Here is an 18,673-nt window from a genome sequence, read left to right as displayed (position 1 = left end):
TGCACCTTTATTGACTAGTTTTGGAGCGATGGGCATTGGTTTGAGTTGTTGGAAAGGCTTTGGAGCCGGTTATGGAATTTTGAAACGAGGTAAGTCTCCTTTCTAACCTTGTAAGAGGGAATTAACCCCATAGGTGAATCAAATCATTATGTGTTCCTATTTATGGGGGTTATGTACGCACGAGGTGACGATAGTCCGTGCGTAGCTACTATTATGCTTATGTCTGGGTAGTGTAGGACCCATATCATATTGTACTTGCGATATTTGCGCCCTACTTGTTAATTTAATTGTTTAAGACATTTAGAAACTCGATAAAGGAATTGTAAAAAAAAAGGGTTAAACTTTATTTACTTGACAGTTAAATGAGAATTTAAAATTTTGGAATATTTACCCCTTAATAAATCTTGAATTGGTTGTTTAATGTGTTTTCTCTTTTATGGAGCAGGCCGAATGCCTCGGTAGCAGATAGATGCATCTAGGTTCGTGTCATTAGACCCTCGGCAGTGCACAGTTTAAATATTATGTTGGATCAGGTCGTACGACCTCGGCATGATTTGCGCATGATATATTTTTGGAATTGATAATAATTGATATTGCTTTCATTAGCCCGAGCTACAAAAATGTTAAATGACGAAAATAAATTTGGAAATTTCTTATGAACAAAAAGAATTGTTTACTTGTTTCATGATATTAAGCTTACAGTCGTTCTACGTAATACATGCTTAATTATATCATTGACATTTTATTTATAGCACATAGTAAGTGTCGAAGTTGACCCATCGTCACTACTTCTTTGAGGTTAGACGGGATACTTACTGGGTACGCGTTTATTTACGTACTCATACTAGACGTGATGCACATTTTTGTGCCGGTGCATATATGTTTAGAGGCTTTGTGGGCGCAGAGGCGCAGTTATTGCGGGGATTTAGGTGAGCTGCATTCCACGTTACGAGTCCGCAACTAGCAGAATCTCCTTCAAAGTATTTATATTTCTCTTGTCCGAATTTGTATTCCGGACAGATGTTATATTTTATGTTACATTCCTGGTTGAGGCTCATGCACTTGTGACACCGGGTTTTGGGGTGATTTGGGTTGTCCTGTATTGAAATTTTTAAAAATATTATTATTTACTCTGTAAATTCCATAGTTTACCATTTAATTGAAGGAAATATGATTTCAAAATATTAAAATAATAACCAAATTAAGTATTTTTGGGGGGGCTTGCCTAACAGCGGTGTCAGGCGCCATCACGACCTTTAATGGATTTTGGGTCGTGAACAAAAGCGATTAGAAAGTTAAAAATGCACAATAGGTTATAAATATGTACTAAATCAAATAATTAGGTCAATTATTAATAGTTGAGCGACCGTGCTAAAACCACGGAACTCGGGAGTTCCTCACACCTTCTCCCGAATTAATAGAATTTCTTACCTTGTCTTATGTGTTCGCAGACCACTAATAAAGTTAAATTTCCTCGATTTGGGATTTTTAAAATAAATCAATGACTTGGGACACCATAATAATTATTCCAAGTGGCGACTCTAATTAAATAAATAATCCCGTTTCGAATAATATCACTTTAATTGAAAAAACTCCCTATCCCTTCGGAAAAAGGAGGTGTGACAATTCTAGCGACTCTGTTGGGGATAAAACCCAAAATCTCTGGTTCAGGGTTCAAAATACGAGCTTAGAATAACTTTTGTACTTGGCTACTTGTGATTGTCTGATATTACTTGTTTGGGCCTAATGTGCTAATTTTCATATTTTACCGCTTTGATATTGCCGTGAACTGCATATAAACTATTACAAAACCTTTCTTCTCTCTAAGTCTTCTAAATCTTCTGGGAAGCGTGCGCTTCGCGTGGCTTCTTTTCTGTTAGAGTCATATCCTAATTTTAGAACGAGGATCGGACAAGTTGCAAAGATGGTGAAGCTTCTGTATTCTCGGTACGCTGCGCTCCTTGGCTTGAGTTGTCCGCTCGGGTAAGCCAGATCTAGAAATACACCCATGATTTAAACTTAGAACAACATAGTCTCATGCCGGATCTCTAGTAGAAACGTTTGTTTGCATCACGTGCATTTGACTTTGGAGAATCAATACAGGGGTTGGGTCCGTCTAGGACAGGTGTACCCAAATTAAAAGACCATCATAATGCATCCTACGTGCTACTTGCACATCTGTTTGTTTCGGCTTGCATGTTGACTGTCTTCTAGAATAGGGAAAGAAAATAAAAATAAAAAAAAGAAAAAAAGAAAAAAAAAATAAACCAAGAGTGAGAGGTAGGTATTTATTTTCTCTAGAGAGTACTTCTCTTCAATAGTCTTTACGTAGGAAGAATTTAAATTACTCGGATTAGTGAATTTAAACTACCATATGATTAAACAAAAAAATAGTTACATCGTGGAATATTCAAATTTCTTAATTTTGAAATTTGTCCCCCCCCCCCAACCTTTCAATCATTTGTTGCTTTATGAAATTGACAAAGGAGGAAAAAACAAAAGGAGAGCGGGGTGAGTCACCGACTAAGCATAAACGACGTCGTATTCGGGTCGTAAAATCTATTTAATTCACGATAAGATCCGTTTATTCTCCTTCTTCAAAATTGGGAGCTCCTCCTCAATCATCATCGAACATAGGTTTCCGATCATCGTTGAACAACTGATATAATCATCGCACAAAGGTAACTTTCAGATCCCCAAAATTCCCTTTTATTCTTATAATTCTAATATGTCATATTGAAAAATCCTAGAGAAAAAGCAGAAAAAACTCGATTTTATTATTTTTTATAATTCATTGTAGTGCAATTACCGATAGTTTGATCAAGAAAAAATTATTAAGTATTGTAATGAATCGGATCCAAATGAAAAAGAATTGATATTGAGGATTCATATAGAAAAATCAAACTATTTAATGGGCTTTTTGTTGTGAAATTGAAGTGTGGTGCTCGTTTAAATTGGGAATTTATGCCGATTTTAAATTTGATCTGATTATTTTGGTTCAAATTTGAAAATTTTTAAAAACCAGGGCTTTGGTTTTTATGCATGATTGATAATTCTTGGTGTACACAGCTTATTACTGTTGCGACTTAAGATTGTAGTTCAATCATTAATAACATGTTCTGAGACAAATTATTGAGTATTGGAGTGTCCAAATGGAACAGAATTGATAGGGAGGATTAATATAGCTGAAAAAGAACTTACTGTGGGATTGTAGTGTCATTATTATTGTTGTTGTTTTTGTTGATCGCATATTAATCTGCAGCTTTAATTACCCTAAGGATTATTCGGGTTTGCATACATCATTATCTCATTGAACGACTTTAAAAAGGTTGTATTGTTTTTGTCTTTTGGGTGGCTTTCACTACCTGTCTTGTTTTTTGTGTTACCTTACAATAGAAATCAACTACTTTGGGTAGTTATATTTCATGGAGTTGAACATGTTATTCTCGGGTTAAATTTGGAGTCGGTCTGAATTTGAAACCTGATATATTATTTAGTTCAAATTCGGCATTATTAAAAGCTAGGGCTTTCGCTTTTTGCTCTTAACTATTAATGTTTGGTGTAAGCATTATTCTGATTTTTAGATCCGAATTTGAAACTTCAAAGAGCTAGCCAGCTAGGGTTTAGAATTTTGATACTTATGCAATGATTTTTAGCGTAGACGGCTTTGTACTGTCTAGTCCAAATTTGAAACTTTGAAAGCTAGTGGTTCGAGTTTGGTTATTCAAATTAATGATTTTAGTGTATAGATTATTTAAGGTTCTGATTTTAGCTCTACAATTGGAACTTTGAAAAGATGTTTGGGTTTGTAAGTGTGATGCTTACATGTTGATTTTTGTATACAACTTTATCACTTCTAACGTTAGCACCTATCTCCTTATTTGAATATTTGGAAACCAGGCTTTTTGAATTTTGATTCTTAAACACATTTGTTTTGGGTGTATACAGCTTGTTAGTGAGAAACAGTCAGCACTCCGGCCACATCAGGTAGGGTTCGCATGCCTTGTTATCATCCTTAACACTCACGAAATTCCTGCACTGGAAAGTGAGGTGGCCTACCCGCCCACACCACTTGCACACCCCATGAGTTTTATCAGCATTGGATCCCGTGATCCGGGAAAGTGCAAGCAAACCCTGAAAGCTCGCATATGCATTTTCAGGGTCTGCAACTAACGCCTTCTGGGTAGATTTCTTGTCGTCCAGTAGCATGCGAACCCTACATGTTGTGGTCGGCATGTTGACTGTTTCTCACCAACAAGTTGTATACACCCAAAAAAAAATGTGTTTAAGAATCAAAATTCAAAAAGCCTAGTTTCCAAATATTCAAATAAGGAGTTATGTGCTAACATTAGAAGTGACAAAGTTGTATACAAAAATCTAACATGTAAGCATCAGACTTCCAAACTAAAGCATCTTTTCAAAGTTCCAATTATGGAGCTAAAATCAGAACCTTAAATAATATGTGCACTAAAATCATTAATTTGAATAACCAAACCCGAATCACTAGCTTTCAAAGTTTCAAATTTAGACTAGAAAATACAAATCTGTGTATGCTAAAAATCACTACATAAGCATCAAAATTCTAAACCATAGCTGGCTAGCTTTTTGAAATTTCAAATTCGAATCTAAAATCAGAACAATGCTTACACCAAAAATTAATAGTTAAGAGCAAAAAGACAAAGCCCTAGCTTTTAGAAATGCCGAATTTGAACCAAATATTATATGAGGTTTCAAATTCAGACCGACTCCAAATTTAACTCAAGAATAACATGTTCAACTCCACAAAATATAACTACCCAAAGTAGTTGATTTCTAATGTAGGGTTGTGAGCACGTAATTTTTGCCTCACCAAAATATTCCTACAAAATTCACAAAAATAGATTTTTTTCTAATTTTTTTAATTTCTATAGGATTCGTAGGAATTTCTTGTTAATTATTGTTTGCATTTAGTTGTATTTCATGCATATTTAATATTTTGAAATCATAGAAAAATCATAAAACTTGTCAAATTTTAATTTCATGCCATTTTAGGTTTAATTTGCATTTTTAGGAATTAATTACCCTTTAATTGTAAGATCTAATACATGAAAATAAAACAAAATATTTTAGTGATTTTACATGCATTTGTTAAGTTTGAACAAATTAGTTAGTTGTTAGAAAATAGATAAATAGGATTAGTTTTGCAAGTAGATATAAGAAAGGATTTAATTTAGATTTTTAAATCAAGGAAAAACAAAGAAAATTAATTAAGGTGTATTTTGTCTTACTTAGAATTTGGTCCAAAGAACAATATCAGCGGTCCAATTGCCTCATAAAATCTCGCCCGACCTAAAATCTCCTCAAAATTGCCCCAGTCCGTCCAAATACCTGACCCGCCTAGTCCAATATCCATCTCCCCACTCATTAAAACAACCCTACTCCTCTATTCTCTAACCCTAACAAAAAAGACCAGGCCCTTCCCCTTTCTTCAACAGAAGGATCCATTCCCAAAAAAAGACCCTAGCAGCTCCTTCCTCTCTCCAAACGGACTCGGCCGCCTTCTGAAAACCCTAGCCGCCGCCCCCAATTCACTCCCTTCCTGGAAGCTCTCATCTCTTTCATTATTTGAAGGAACATGAATAGACTCCCTCCCTGAAATAAAAAATAGCCACCGCCTCTCTCTTTCTTTTCTCCCAATCACACACGCGATTCTCACCCAAAAATTACTTTACTCTACTCATCTTCTCGAAACAAAAGAGGGATTTCAAGGCTATTTTCTACTTCTGTTTCGTTGCTTCATAATTTATGGGAATCCGAGTGCTATTGGAGCAATAAAACCGTTGTCCGCTGTTGTTTGTTGTTCGTCGTTGCTGAGCTCCGACCTTAGTTGAGAGGTACACACACGAAACTTCCCTGCACTATTTGTTTGTTTTACAATGATAATGACAATGAAGTGATTTGAAGTAATTAACTTCATTTCTTCATGAAATTATCTCTGTGTGTGTCTCGATGATGTTCTGTCACGATCCAAAATCCCACCACAAGCGTCATGATGGCACCTAGTCTCTAAGTCTAGGTAAGCCGATTTCTATTACATTTTGAAGCCATTATTTTTTATTTAAAATCAAACAGCGGAAATAATTACAATACACAACCTCCCAAGACTGGTAGTACTGAGTCACGAACTCTAACTGAATACATGGAATGACCACGAGGACCGAATATATAATATTGTTTGATTATAAATTAATAGTACAATGAAATGAAAAGACTCCAAGGAACTGCAACGGCCAAGCAGCTCTACCTTGAATCCTTATGATCGCGCTTTAACTCTGCTCAAGTCCAATATCTTCAATACTCGGCTCTGCACAAAAATGTGCAGAAGTGTAGTATGAGTACACCACGGTCGGTACCCAGTAAGTATCAAGACTAACCTCAATGGAGTAGAGACGAGGTACAGTCAAGACACTCACTAGTCTAATAACTTGTGCAATATAATATACAAAAAATAAGAAACAAAAAATAATAAGAGCAGGAAAAAACAACCAGTTATATGTACAACAGACAACAAGTACCATTAATATCACTCAACAATTAATAAACACAATTACACCCGATTAAATCAAGTCTTTCAAATAAATATCTTTCACATATAATTCTTCCAGATAACTCTCTTTTAAATATAATTTTCTCAAATAATTATTTTTCAAATATAATTCTTTCAATAAATCTTTTCAAATATAATTTTCTCAAGTAAATATCTTTCAAATACAATTCTTTCATATAATACTTTCTAAGTAAAAATCCTTCCAAATAAATACTTTGAATATAATTCTTTCAATTAAAAAGTCACCATGTGACACCTCATTTCATAATCATAAAAATACGGGTCTCAGCCCATTTTCATATTTCCACGGCACTTCGTGCCCATAATTAAATCATCATATTTCTCCGGAACCTCGTGCCCTCATTTTATATCACAACTGCACGGACAATTCACATGCCAAATATCCTCATTATTTACTCACGGCACCTCGTGCCCACATTTTATTTTAGAATCCGTCTGGCAAGAGCCACATGCTCTCAATTTCAACATAAAACAGATTGTTATCAATTTACTATCAACAAGACCAATTGCACAAGGCATAAAAATAAACACAAGAAAAATCACAACATCACATAAAGATCATCAACACCACAACACCACATCATCACATATCGTCCCTGACAATAGCCACCCTTATCGCTCTTATTGCCACCCTTATCACTCTTATAGCCACCCTTATCGCTCCACCCAAACAATATCAATAGCCACCCTTATCGCTCGTATAGTCACCCTTATCGCTCCGCCCAGACAATATTCCAACAAACACAAAAATAGTGGAATGCCACCCTTATACCCACATAATATCAACGGTGAAATGCCACCCTTATCTCCCCAAAATAATAACTCACACAATACAATAATTTACACGGAAAATTAACACGGCAACATAATAAAATCAATTCATATCACAATTTGCCCAATGACCACAACCAAATTTCAAAGATATAACAAAATCAATTAATTTCACAACAAATAGCCCAAGGCTCCACACAATGTATATAACACCCAAAAACAATCAATAGAGATAGAAATTACTCAGCATAAAGCAAAACCTTCATTAATGCAAATTTAGATAATTATATTAACACTTATTCTTAAGCTCGCTTTAATTAATTATATGCATAAGAAAATTCATATTGGAATTAATTTCCAAGAAATATTGAACCAACAATACTCAATAAATTTTATAAATATTTCAAGTGACAATCACATCAAATTATCATATAAAAACAAATTTAACAATAAGGATTTAGGCATGGCAAACCGATGATTTAATAATTTTTCACAATTTCCCAATTTACTACACAATAATGCCTAAGACTTTAATTCAATGAATTTTGCATGTATAAGCCCGAGTACGTACTCGTCACCTCGCGTACACGGCTTTTCACATTTCACAAATGGCACATAAGACTCAATGCCTAAGGGATAATTCCCTTACTCGAGGTTAAGCAAGACACTTACCTTTTTGAAGTTAGGTCGATATTCCAAAATAGCCTTCTTACTTGAATTGGCCTTCGGACAGCTCAAATCTATCCAAATTAATTGTATAACTTCATTAAAATTCATCGAAAATAATTCTGGATAATAATACATCGACTTAAAAATTTATTCCAAAAAGTCAACGCGGGACCCGCCTCTCGGAACCCGACATAATTTTCATAAAATCCGAACACCAATTCCGATACAAGTCCAACCATACCAATTTTATTGAATTTCAATAACAACTCGACTTCCAAATCTTAAATTTTCGTTTTTGGAAGATTTTATAAAAATCTTGATTTCCTCCATTTAAATTCGAACTAAACGATGAATATAATCATAGATTCAAGAAATATAATCACTTTAGGATATAGAACACTTACCCAAGTCAAAGTCTTGAAGAACTCCTCCAAAATCACCCAAAACCTGAGCTCCAAAATCTCAATCGAAAAATGGCGAAATGACCAAGTTTGGTCCTTAACATCCGGCCCAGTTTCGCCTGCGGACGAATTTTCGCACCTGCATGCTCGCTTTTGCGAGCGAAATCTCGAATCTGCGAAGGCCACTGCCCTGTCGACCATCGCATTTGCGGAAGCTTTTCCGCTTCTGCGGGAATCGCTTCTGCGATGCCTCACGCGCACATGCGATGCCCCTCCGCTTCTGCGCCTTCTCTGCCCGCTTATGCGCTTCTGTATGTGCGGGATTTTCTTCGCACCTGCGACCACTGCCATGCCCTTCCATCTTCTCTTCTGCGACTTAAATCTCGCATTTGCGATGTCGCATCTGCGATCAATTTCATCGCAGATGCGATGAAACCAGTGGCAGATTTCCAACAGACCTTGAAGTCCATTATTTGGTCCGTTTAACCATCCAAAACTCGCTCGAGACCCCCAGGACCTCAACCAATTATACCAGCATGTCCCAAAATACAATACGAACTTAGTAGAGACTTCAAACCACGTCAAACAATGCCGAAATTACGAAATATATTAAATCAATCCGGAATGACTTTAAATTTTGCACACAAGTCATAATTGACGTAAGGGAGATATTACTATTTCCAGAATCGAAATCCGACCTCGTTATCAAAATTTCATCCGTCGGTAGGATATTTTTCCAAAATCTTCTATTTTTCAATTTTTGTCAAAATGTGTCGAATTGTCCTACGGACTTCCAAATCCAAATCCGAACATACGCCTAAATCCGAAATCATCATACGAAGCTATTTCCATCATCAAAATTCTATTCCAGAGTCGTTTGCTCAAAAGTCAACTTCCCGGTCAACTCTTTCCATTTAAGCTTCAAAATGTGAATGTTTCTTTAAATTAAATTTCGAATCTTCCGAAAACCAAACTCGACCACACACGCGGGTCATAATACATATTGTGAAGCTTCTCGAGACCTTAAGTCACTGGACGGGACGTAATTTTTTAAAATGACAAGTCAAGTCGTTACATTCTCCTACTGGTTTAAGCTCAATTATGTTGGTTTCCTGCTTGTTTTGCCGCTTTTTGTATTCTAAAATTGTGTTTGTTTGATTTAATTTGACTTGGATACCATCTAGTAAAAGAGTTAGCAACGAGAAGTTATTAATTGATATGTGTACCTATGCTCTGTTTGTTATAATTAATCCTTCATTTGTTTGTTGTGGGAAGAGAGTCATGTTAACTTTAGGTGGAAATTAGTACTTTAATTACAAATGGACCATTGTTCTTAAGCAGAAGTGGGCTATGTGATTGGAATCCATTTTGGACCAGTTTTCTCTTTTACAAATAATGGGCCATGGGGATTTGGTTTGGTCAGATTAGTAAGAATTAGAATTGGGCTCAAATAAGTTCGAATTGGCTACAATAGACTAGTGAATAAGCTAGTTAACCTTTCCTTAGCTAATTAGTTTTATTTCCTCCACCAAATAAATTCCATAACTTTGGACCTTCACAGTAATTCAAATTTAGAAAAAAAATTAATGAACATCGTAGCTTGCTTTAGGCGCGGTTGATAAATCATCATGGCTATGGGTACGATTTCTGTGGCATGGTCATGATACGTAAGTCTTAACTCAAGTGTGCGTGGCATGCGACTTGATCACAACTTCGAATAATAATTAAAATTAGCATGTTGTAAATCGCAGGTACATTTCACGTGACACGATTCGCAATATGTACAAAAAGAAATGAGTGCGCGATATCGCGACTTGTTCAAATAAATTCCATAAATCGTAAAAGCAATTAACACTCTATTAAAAGCGGTTAGAAAGTTAAAAATGCACAATAGATTTTAATTATGTATTAAATCAAATAATTAGGTCAATTATTAATAGTTGAATGAGCATGCTAAAGCCACGGAACTCAGAAGTGCCTCACACCTTCTCTCGGGTTAATAGAATTCCTTATCCGGTCTTCTATATTCGTAGACCACAAATAGAGTTAAATTTCTTCGATTTGGGATTTTTAAAAATAAATTGGTGACTAGGGACACCATAATAACTATCCCAAGTGGCAACTCTAATTAAATACATAATCTCATTTCGAATAATGTCACTTTAATTGAAAAAACTCCCAATCCCTTCGAAAAAAGGAGGTGTGACAGTTGTAGTGACTCTGCTGGGGATCAAACCCAAAAATCTCTGGTTCAGGGTTCAGAATTCGAGCTTAAAATAACTTTTGTACTTGGCTACTTGTGATTGTCTGATATTACTTGTTTGAGCCTAATGTGCTAATTGCCGCTTATTGCCGTGAACGGGATATAAACTATTACGAAACCTTTCTTCTCTCTAAGTCATCTAAATCTCCTGGGAAGCGTGCTTCGCGTGGCTTCTTTTCTGTTAGAGTCATATCCTAATTTTAGAACGAGGAACAGACAAGTTTCAAAGCTGGTGAAGCTTATGTATTTCCGGTACGCTGCCCCCCTCGGCTCGAGTTGTCCGCTCGGGTAAGCCAGGTCTAGAAATACACCCATGATTTAAACTTAGAATAACATAGCCTCATGTCGGATCCCTAGTATGAACGTTTGTTTGCATCACGTGCATTTGACTTTGGGGACTCAACATAGGGGTTGGGTCCGTCTAGGACAGGTGTACCCAAATTAAAAAACCATCCTGATGCATTCTACGTGCGCATCAGTTTGTTTCATCTTGCATGTTGACTGCCTTCTAGAATAGGGAAAGAAAATAAAAAAAAAATCAAAAAAAATAAACCAAGAGTAAGAGGTAGGTATTTGAAAAATTTCTAAACTCTGCCGAAATTATGAAAAAAAAGAGAGAGAAAAAATAAGCCAATATTTTCAAAAGTCATGCTTCCCCTGTTCAGTCAAAACTAACCGAACTATGCGGGTCTGATTCGCACCGGATGTGAGATACGCAGGCAAACCTCATCGGTTCCGGTCCCAATTTTAAAAAAAAAAAACAAAAAAGATTTTTCTTTAATTCCTTATTTAGAAGTCTTTCCTTAGAAATTTTCAAATGAAAAAAAAAAGATTAAACCCAAAACTATTTTCTTTGTAGAAGTCTTTCATTCAAAAAAAGAAAATAAATCAAATCAAAATCCAAAAAATATTTTTACCATTTTTAGAAGTCTTTTTCCCAAAAATTCAAAACAAAAATCAAAAATCCAAAAAAAATATTTTTTTCTTTTTCTTTAGAAGTCTTTCTTTTGATAATTTTAAAAAGAAATCAAAATCAAAATCCAAAAATAATTTCTTTCCCCTTTAAAAGCCTTTCTTTCGAAAATTCCAAAAAAAAAAAAAAAGAAATACAAAAAATATATATTCTTTTTCTAAAAGCTTTCATGGTCTGAGTGTTATAAAAAAAATAAAAAAAGAGATTATTTATTCTATTCCTGATTTTCTTGAACTACGTAATGATATGAGTCATGCGGTGTCATGATACGTAGGCAACCGCAATCGGATTCGATCATAGCCACAAATAAACTGAGTGGAAAGAAAAAATAAGTTGAGTCAAAAAAAAAAAAAGTTGAGTGACAAAAAAAGAGTGACAAAAATAACATAGAAAAACATAGAGCGAAAAACAAAAAAAAAAGGAAAGCAACAGAGAAATAATTCAAAAAAAAAAAGGAAAAAGAAAAAAAGAGAGCCAGAAATGGAAATGATAGAGGTATAGAATGGAAAGGGACATTTAAAGGCCGAGATGAAACACACAATCGTTCAAACACATGGTAGAAGCATTTAGCTGTTTAGGTACATTGCATCCTAACGTACGATTTTCTATCTGTTAATCGACTCAAAACTAACAAGGTTGTTGGGTGTGTAAATGAGCTGTCACGACCCAAAATCTCACCATATGCGTCGTGATGACACTTAGTCTCTAAGAATAGGTAAGCCAATTACAATTACATTTCAAGCCTTTTTTTTCTAATACAAGTGTCAACACTAATAGCGGAAATATTCAATAAACAACCTCCCAAGACTGGTAATACTGAGTCACGAACTCTAACTGAATACATGAAATGATCTCAAGGATCGAATACTCAATATTGTTTAAATAATAATTAACAATACAAAAAAATAAAAAGACTCCAAGGAACTGCGACAACCAAGTAGCTCTACATTGAATCCTTGCGATCCCACTCTAACTCTGTTTGAGGCTGATATCTTCAATACCTGGCACTGCACAAAAATATGCAGAAGTATAGTATGAGTACACCACGGTCGGTATCGAGTAAGTATCAAGACTAACCTCAGTGGAGTAGTGACGAGGTACAGTCAAGACACTCACTAGTCTAATAACCTATGCAATATAGTATACAAAATAATAGAAAACAAGTATCAATAAGGGCAACACAAATCAACCAGTAATATGCACAGCAGGGCAACAAGAACACCATTAATATCGCTTCAACAAATAATAAATACAAGTACACCTAATTAAATCAAGTCCTTCAAATATAAATCTTTCGTTTGTATGCTTCTCAAATAATACTCTTCAAGATATAATACTTTTCAATAAATATATTTCGAATATACTCCCTTCAAATAAATATCTTTCAAATATAATTCTTTCAAATAAATATCTTTCAAATATAATTCCTTCAAATGAATATCTTTCGAATAAAAGTCACCCCGTGACACCTCATTTCAAAATCATAAAGTACGGGTCTCAGCCCAATTTCATATTTCCACGGCACCTCGTGCCAATTTCTCTATCAAAACCGCACGGACAACTCACGTGCCAAATATCATTATCATTTAAATACAGCACCTCGTGCCCACATTTCATATCACAATTGCACGGACAATTCACATGCCAATATCATCATTATTTACTCACGGCACTTCGTGCCTACATTTCTCTTCATAATCCGATTGGCAATAGCCACAGGCCCCCAATCTCAACATAAATAAGATTGTTACCAATTTACCAACAACAAGACAAATTGCATAAGGTATAAAAATAAACACAAGGAAAATCACAACATCACATAAAAATTACCAACACAACAACTCCATCCCATCACATATCATCCCTGACAATAGCCACCATTTATCTCTCCTATAGCCACCCTTATCACTCATATAATAGCCTCCCTTGTCCCTCCGCCCTGACAATATCAATAGCCACATTTATCTCTCATATAGCCACCCTTATCTCTCCTATAGTCACCCTTATCGCTCCGCCCAGATAATATCCTAACACACATAACAACAGTGGAATGTCATCCTTATACCCACATAATATCAACAGTGAAATGCACGCTTATATTCTCAAAATAATAAATCAATTAACACAATAATTTACACGGAATATTATCACGCCAACGTAACAAAATCAATTAATTTCACAACAAATAGCCCAAGGTTCCACACAATGTATATAAAATCTCAAAAATAATCAACAGAGATAGAAAATAACCAGCATAGGGCAACACCTTCATTAATCCAAACTTTGATAATTATATTAACAATTCTTCTTAAGCTTGCTTAATTAATTATTTACAGAGAAAAATCCATAATGAAATTAAATTCTAAGAAATATCAAACCATCAAACTCACGGAATTCACATAAATATACAAGTAATAATTACATCAAATTGTCATGTAAAAACAAATTCAATAAATGTGATTGGAGGCATGGCAAATAGATGATTAAATAAATACCAACAATTATTCAATTTACTACACAATATGCCCAAGACTTTAACTCAATAAATTTTGCACATATATACTCGAGTACGTACTCGTCACCTCGCGTACACGGCGTTTCACATTTTACAAATGGCACATAAGACTCGATGCCTAAGGGGTAATTCCCCCACTCAAAGTTAGGCAAGATACTTACCTTTTTGAAGTTATGCTGATATTCCAAAATTGCCTTCTTACTTGAATTGACCTCCGAACAGCTCAAATCTATCCAAATTAATTGTACAACTTCATTAAATTTCATCGAAAATAATTTCGGATAATAAAACGTCGACTTCAAAATTTATCCTAAAAAGTCAATAAAAGTCAATGTGGGGCTCGATTCTCGGAACCCAATATAATTTTCACGAAATCCGAACATCCATTCCGATACGAATTCAACCATACCAATTTTATCCAATTTCGATAACAACTCGACCACCAAATCTTAAATTTTTCATTTTTAGAAGATTTTGCAAAAATCTTGATTTTTTCCATAAAATTCCCAACTAGACGATGAATATAATCATAGATTTATTAAATATAAATACTTTAGGATATAAAACACTTACCCAAGTCAAAATCATGAAGAACCCCTCCAAAACCACTCCAAAACCGAGTTCCAAAACCCCCAATCGAAAATGGCATAGTGACCAATTTTGGTCCTTAATGTTTCTGCCCAGAACCGCTTCTGCGGAAAGAATTTCGCATCTTCGCAATCGCAGAAGCGATGGCCAAAGGCGCATCTGCGGACCTTGCCGCTTCTGCGTTCCACTGATCGCACTTGCGATGTCGCAGATACGCAAACTTGCCCGCTTCTGCGATAAGCTGCCAGCCTTCCCAATCTCACTTCTGCGATGGTCGCATCTGCGCCCATAATTCTGCAGGTGCGATTCCATCAGGTGCTGCCCAGAAATAGCAAAATTTTCAGCAGCTCTTCAAGTCCAAAAATCAACTCCGTTAGCCTTTTGAAATCCACCCGAGGCCCTCGGGAACTCAACGAAATATACCAACATGCCCCAAAATATAATACGAACTTAGTCGAGGCTTTAAACTACGTCAAAATAACGAATCGTGCATCGAATTGAATTATGAGTTTTCAAATCTTCCAACTTCTATATGTTGCGCCGAAACGTATCAAATCAATCCGGAATGACTTCAAATTTTGTACACAAGTCATAAATGACGTAATGGAGATATTCCAATTTCTGAAATCAAAATCTGACCTCATTATAAAAAATTCCACCTTCGGTCGAACTTTCCAAAATCTTCTATTTTCCAACTTTCGCCAAAATGCATCAAATTGACCTACGGATTTCCAAATCCAAATTCGGACATACGCCTAAGTCCAAAATCACCATACGAAGCTATTGACATCATCAAAATTTTATTCCGGGGTCGTTTGCTCAAAAGTCAACTCTCCGATCAACTCTTTCTATTTAAGCTTCTAACTAAGAATTGTTCTTCAATTTAATTCTGAATCTTCCGAAAATCAAACTTGACCACACCTGCAGATCATAATACATATTACAAAGTTGCTCGAGATCTTAAGTTATTGAACGAGATGTAAATTCTTAAAATGACAAGTCGGGTCATTACATGAGCGATGTTCTGTTCAGGTGGTTGGTTTTTGTTAGTAATCTGGCTTCCCATCCTTACTTCACAAGATCCAAAGGCAGGGTTCCTATGGCCTCCGAAAGTCATCTACCAATTATCGATCCTGAGGATATCCCAGCACAGGCTATTCCACAACCAGAATCACCAGTTGCTGAAGAGAATAGAATGATGTGTCTCGGCATGTTGGAAATGTGGGACGTATTGTCTAATGGTAGGGAACCGCCAAGTGCAATCCCTGGGTTCCCTGAGTTGATCCCCAGGTCAAGTGAGGCTACTAACGTCCCTACCCGTGCAAATACCCTCCCATGTCGTCTAATGGTCCTGGCATGCCTTCTGTGGTTCACCCCCAGGCGCCAGATTTAAGGGCATCGCCAGAAATGTTCTATGCAGCACCAATCTGCACCACAACACAACCAACTATACCACGGTCATATGTTGAGCCTCCAGCGTTCACCTTTCAGGGTCCACAGTTTCAATCAGAAATAACATATGTGACCCCATATTCATTTACTCAACTTCCGCAATGTGACTTCTCAGTTGGGCAAGAGAAGGTTGTCAAAAATCCCGAGCAAGAGGAAATGGCTCGAAAGATGAAGAGCCTGGAACAAAGCCTGAAAAACATACAAGGTCTGAGTGGCCAAAAAAGTGTCTCATACCCCGACATTTGTATGTTTACCCGTGTTCACTTGCCGGCTTGCTTCAAGATGCCAAAATTTGAGAAGTACGACGGGAACGAAGACCCGATCGCTCACCTGAAATGATATTGTAACCAGCTGAGGGGCGCTGGTGGAAAAGAGGAGTTGTTAATGGCCTATTTTGGAGAAAGTCTCACCGAAATTGCTTTTGAGTGGTACATCAATCAAGAAATTACTCATTGGCATGTGTGGGACGATTTGGCCTGAGATTTTGTCCGCCATTTCCAGTATAATATGGACATTGCTCCCGATAGAAACTCTCTGTCCAATTTGAAAAAGAAAACAACGGAAAGCTTCCGTGAATATACTGTCAAATGGAGCGAGTAAGCCGACAGGGTAAAACCTCCAATACACGAAGCTGAAATGGTTACGGTCTCCCTATAGGCCCAAGAGGCGGACTACTTTCAAAATATGATGTCTGCTATGGGTAGACCGTTCGCTGAGACTATCAAAATTGGGGAGATGGTCGAAAATGGTTTGAAAACGGGCCGAATCTTGAGTCAAGTTGCTTTTAAGGCTGCATCATAGGCCGTTCAGAATGGTTATGGGGTTCAGTAAACAGAAATTGGAGGGAAGAAGGAGCCATGATGGCTTTAAGCTCGAGGGGGGCACCGCGCCCCTAAGCGGTGATGAACGCGCAACCTTACACGCTGCCACAACATTATACACAAAATCGAGCTCCACCTCCCAGAAATGCCCATCCCTACCAAGCTCCGTATAATCCCAACAAAATGTTCCCCAATACAATCCTCGCCCAAGATAGCCCCCAGAAGGAATCAGTTCACCCCTATTGGTGAATCATACTCTAGCTTGTTCCAAAAGCTAATCAGGCTAGGTCTGTTACAGCCAGTGGCCCTGAACTGGCCGAACCCCGAGTCCCCCTCACACCGAGCTGATGCTAGACGTGAATACCACTTTGCAGCAGTGAGACACGGTACAGAGGATTATTGGACCCTCAAGAGGGCAGTTGAATACTTGATTGAAGCTGAAAGAATCGTTATTCAGGACGAAGAGGCTCCTGATGTGACGAACAATTCATTGCCTGCTCATAACGCTGGGCCAGTAATGAGAATGATTTGTGAAGATGATGAATTTGATCTGGAACTGAAGGCCATTGCCGAGACAAAAGAAAAGCCAAAGAATGGTCGCCAAACCTGAAAGTTCCCTATCAGATGGGAGTCTCGGTAGCCAGTCTTGCTATCCTTTATGCATTCGGATTATTTCAGGTTGTGATCCGGATATTTTACTTTATTGTCTTACTTTCCGATGTAAACCCTTCAATCTTTCAAATTCAAAAAAAAATCAAATGAAATTAATATTTCATTGTCCAGAAATGTCTATTTTTTTTAATCTTGTCACTTTTCTTATTCTCTTTTCAGTTCTGTTAATGTAGATTTTAATGACATGACACGCTTGAGGACTTCATGCCAAGATCCTAAAACATTGTCAGACTTCGAAATAATGAATCAAGAATCAGAATGCAATGAAGATAAGTTTAAGGAAATAAAACAAAGACTCGGAACAACTAAAGAAAAATTGGCTTCATATTGGAAAGATCCATACATTGTAATAAGATAACTGCCAAAAGGGAGCGTTGTATTTGGGTGATATTGAAGGAAATATCTCCGAGACAACTGTCAATATAGATGCGGTCAAAAGATATTATGTTTGACCCTTTTACGCAGCTTTAATATTCTCTGATTGGGATGATGAAGGCTTTCATTATCGCTACCCAAACACTATCAACCCTTTATAAACCCTTTGAGCCGGTTACTTTTCTTTGATTACCCTCCTTGGAACCTAAAAGTGTTATTAAAAAAAATGAAATGAAAAATGAAAAAAAAAAGGAAAAAGGAAAGGAAAAAGAAAGAGAAAACAAAAGTAAATGAACGAAAATAAAAAAACAAAATTCCTTGAACTACGTTCGACTTGATTCCGAAAGGATACGTAGGCAGCCTCTCTTTGGGTTTCAATCACACCAAAACAAAAATCCAAATTCCCCCAAAAGTGAAACTGGGGCAGATGTTATGATGGTTCGGCGATGTTTTCGCCTGAAAGATTTCAAAGTTGTAATTCAATCCAAATTCTTTTTACCCCAAATTCTGTTCAAGTCCTTCCGATCAATCGGCAAAGAGGTTCAAAATGGGAGGATATAGTTACT

The sequence above is a fragment of the Nicotiana tabacum genome, chromosome 23, assembly GCF_000715075.1.
Source record: "Nicotiana tabacum cultivar K326 chromosome 23, ASM71507v2, whole genome shotgun sequence".
NCBI classification, from domain to species: domain Eukaryota; kingdom Viridiplantae; phylum Streptophyta; class Magnoliopsida; order Solanales; family Solanaceae; genus Nicotiana; species Nicotiana tabacum.
Note: the sequence above shows the minus strand (reverse complement) of the source record.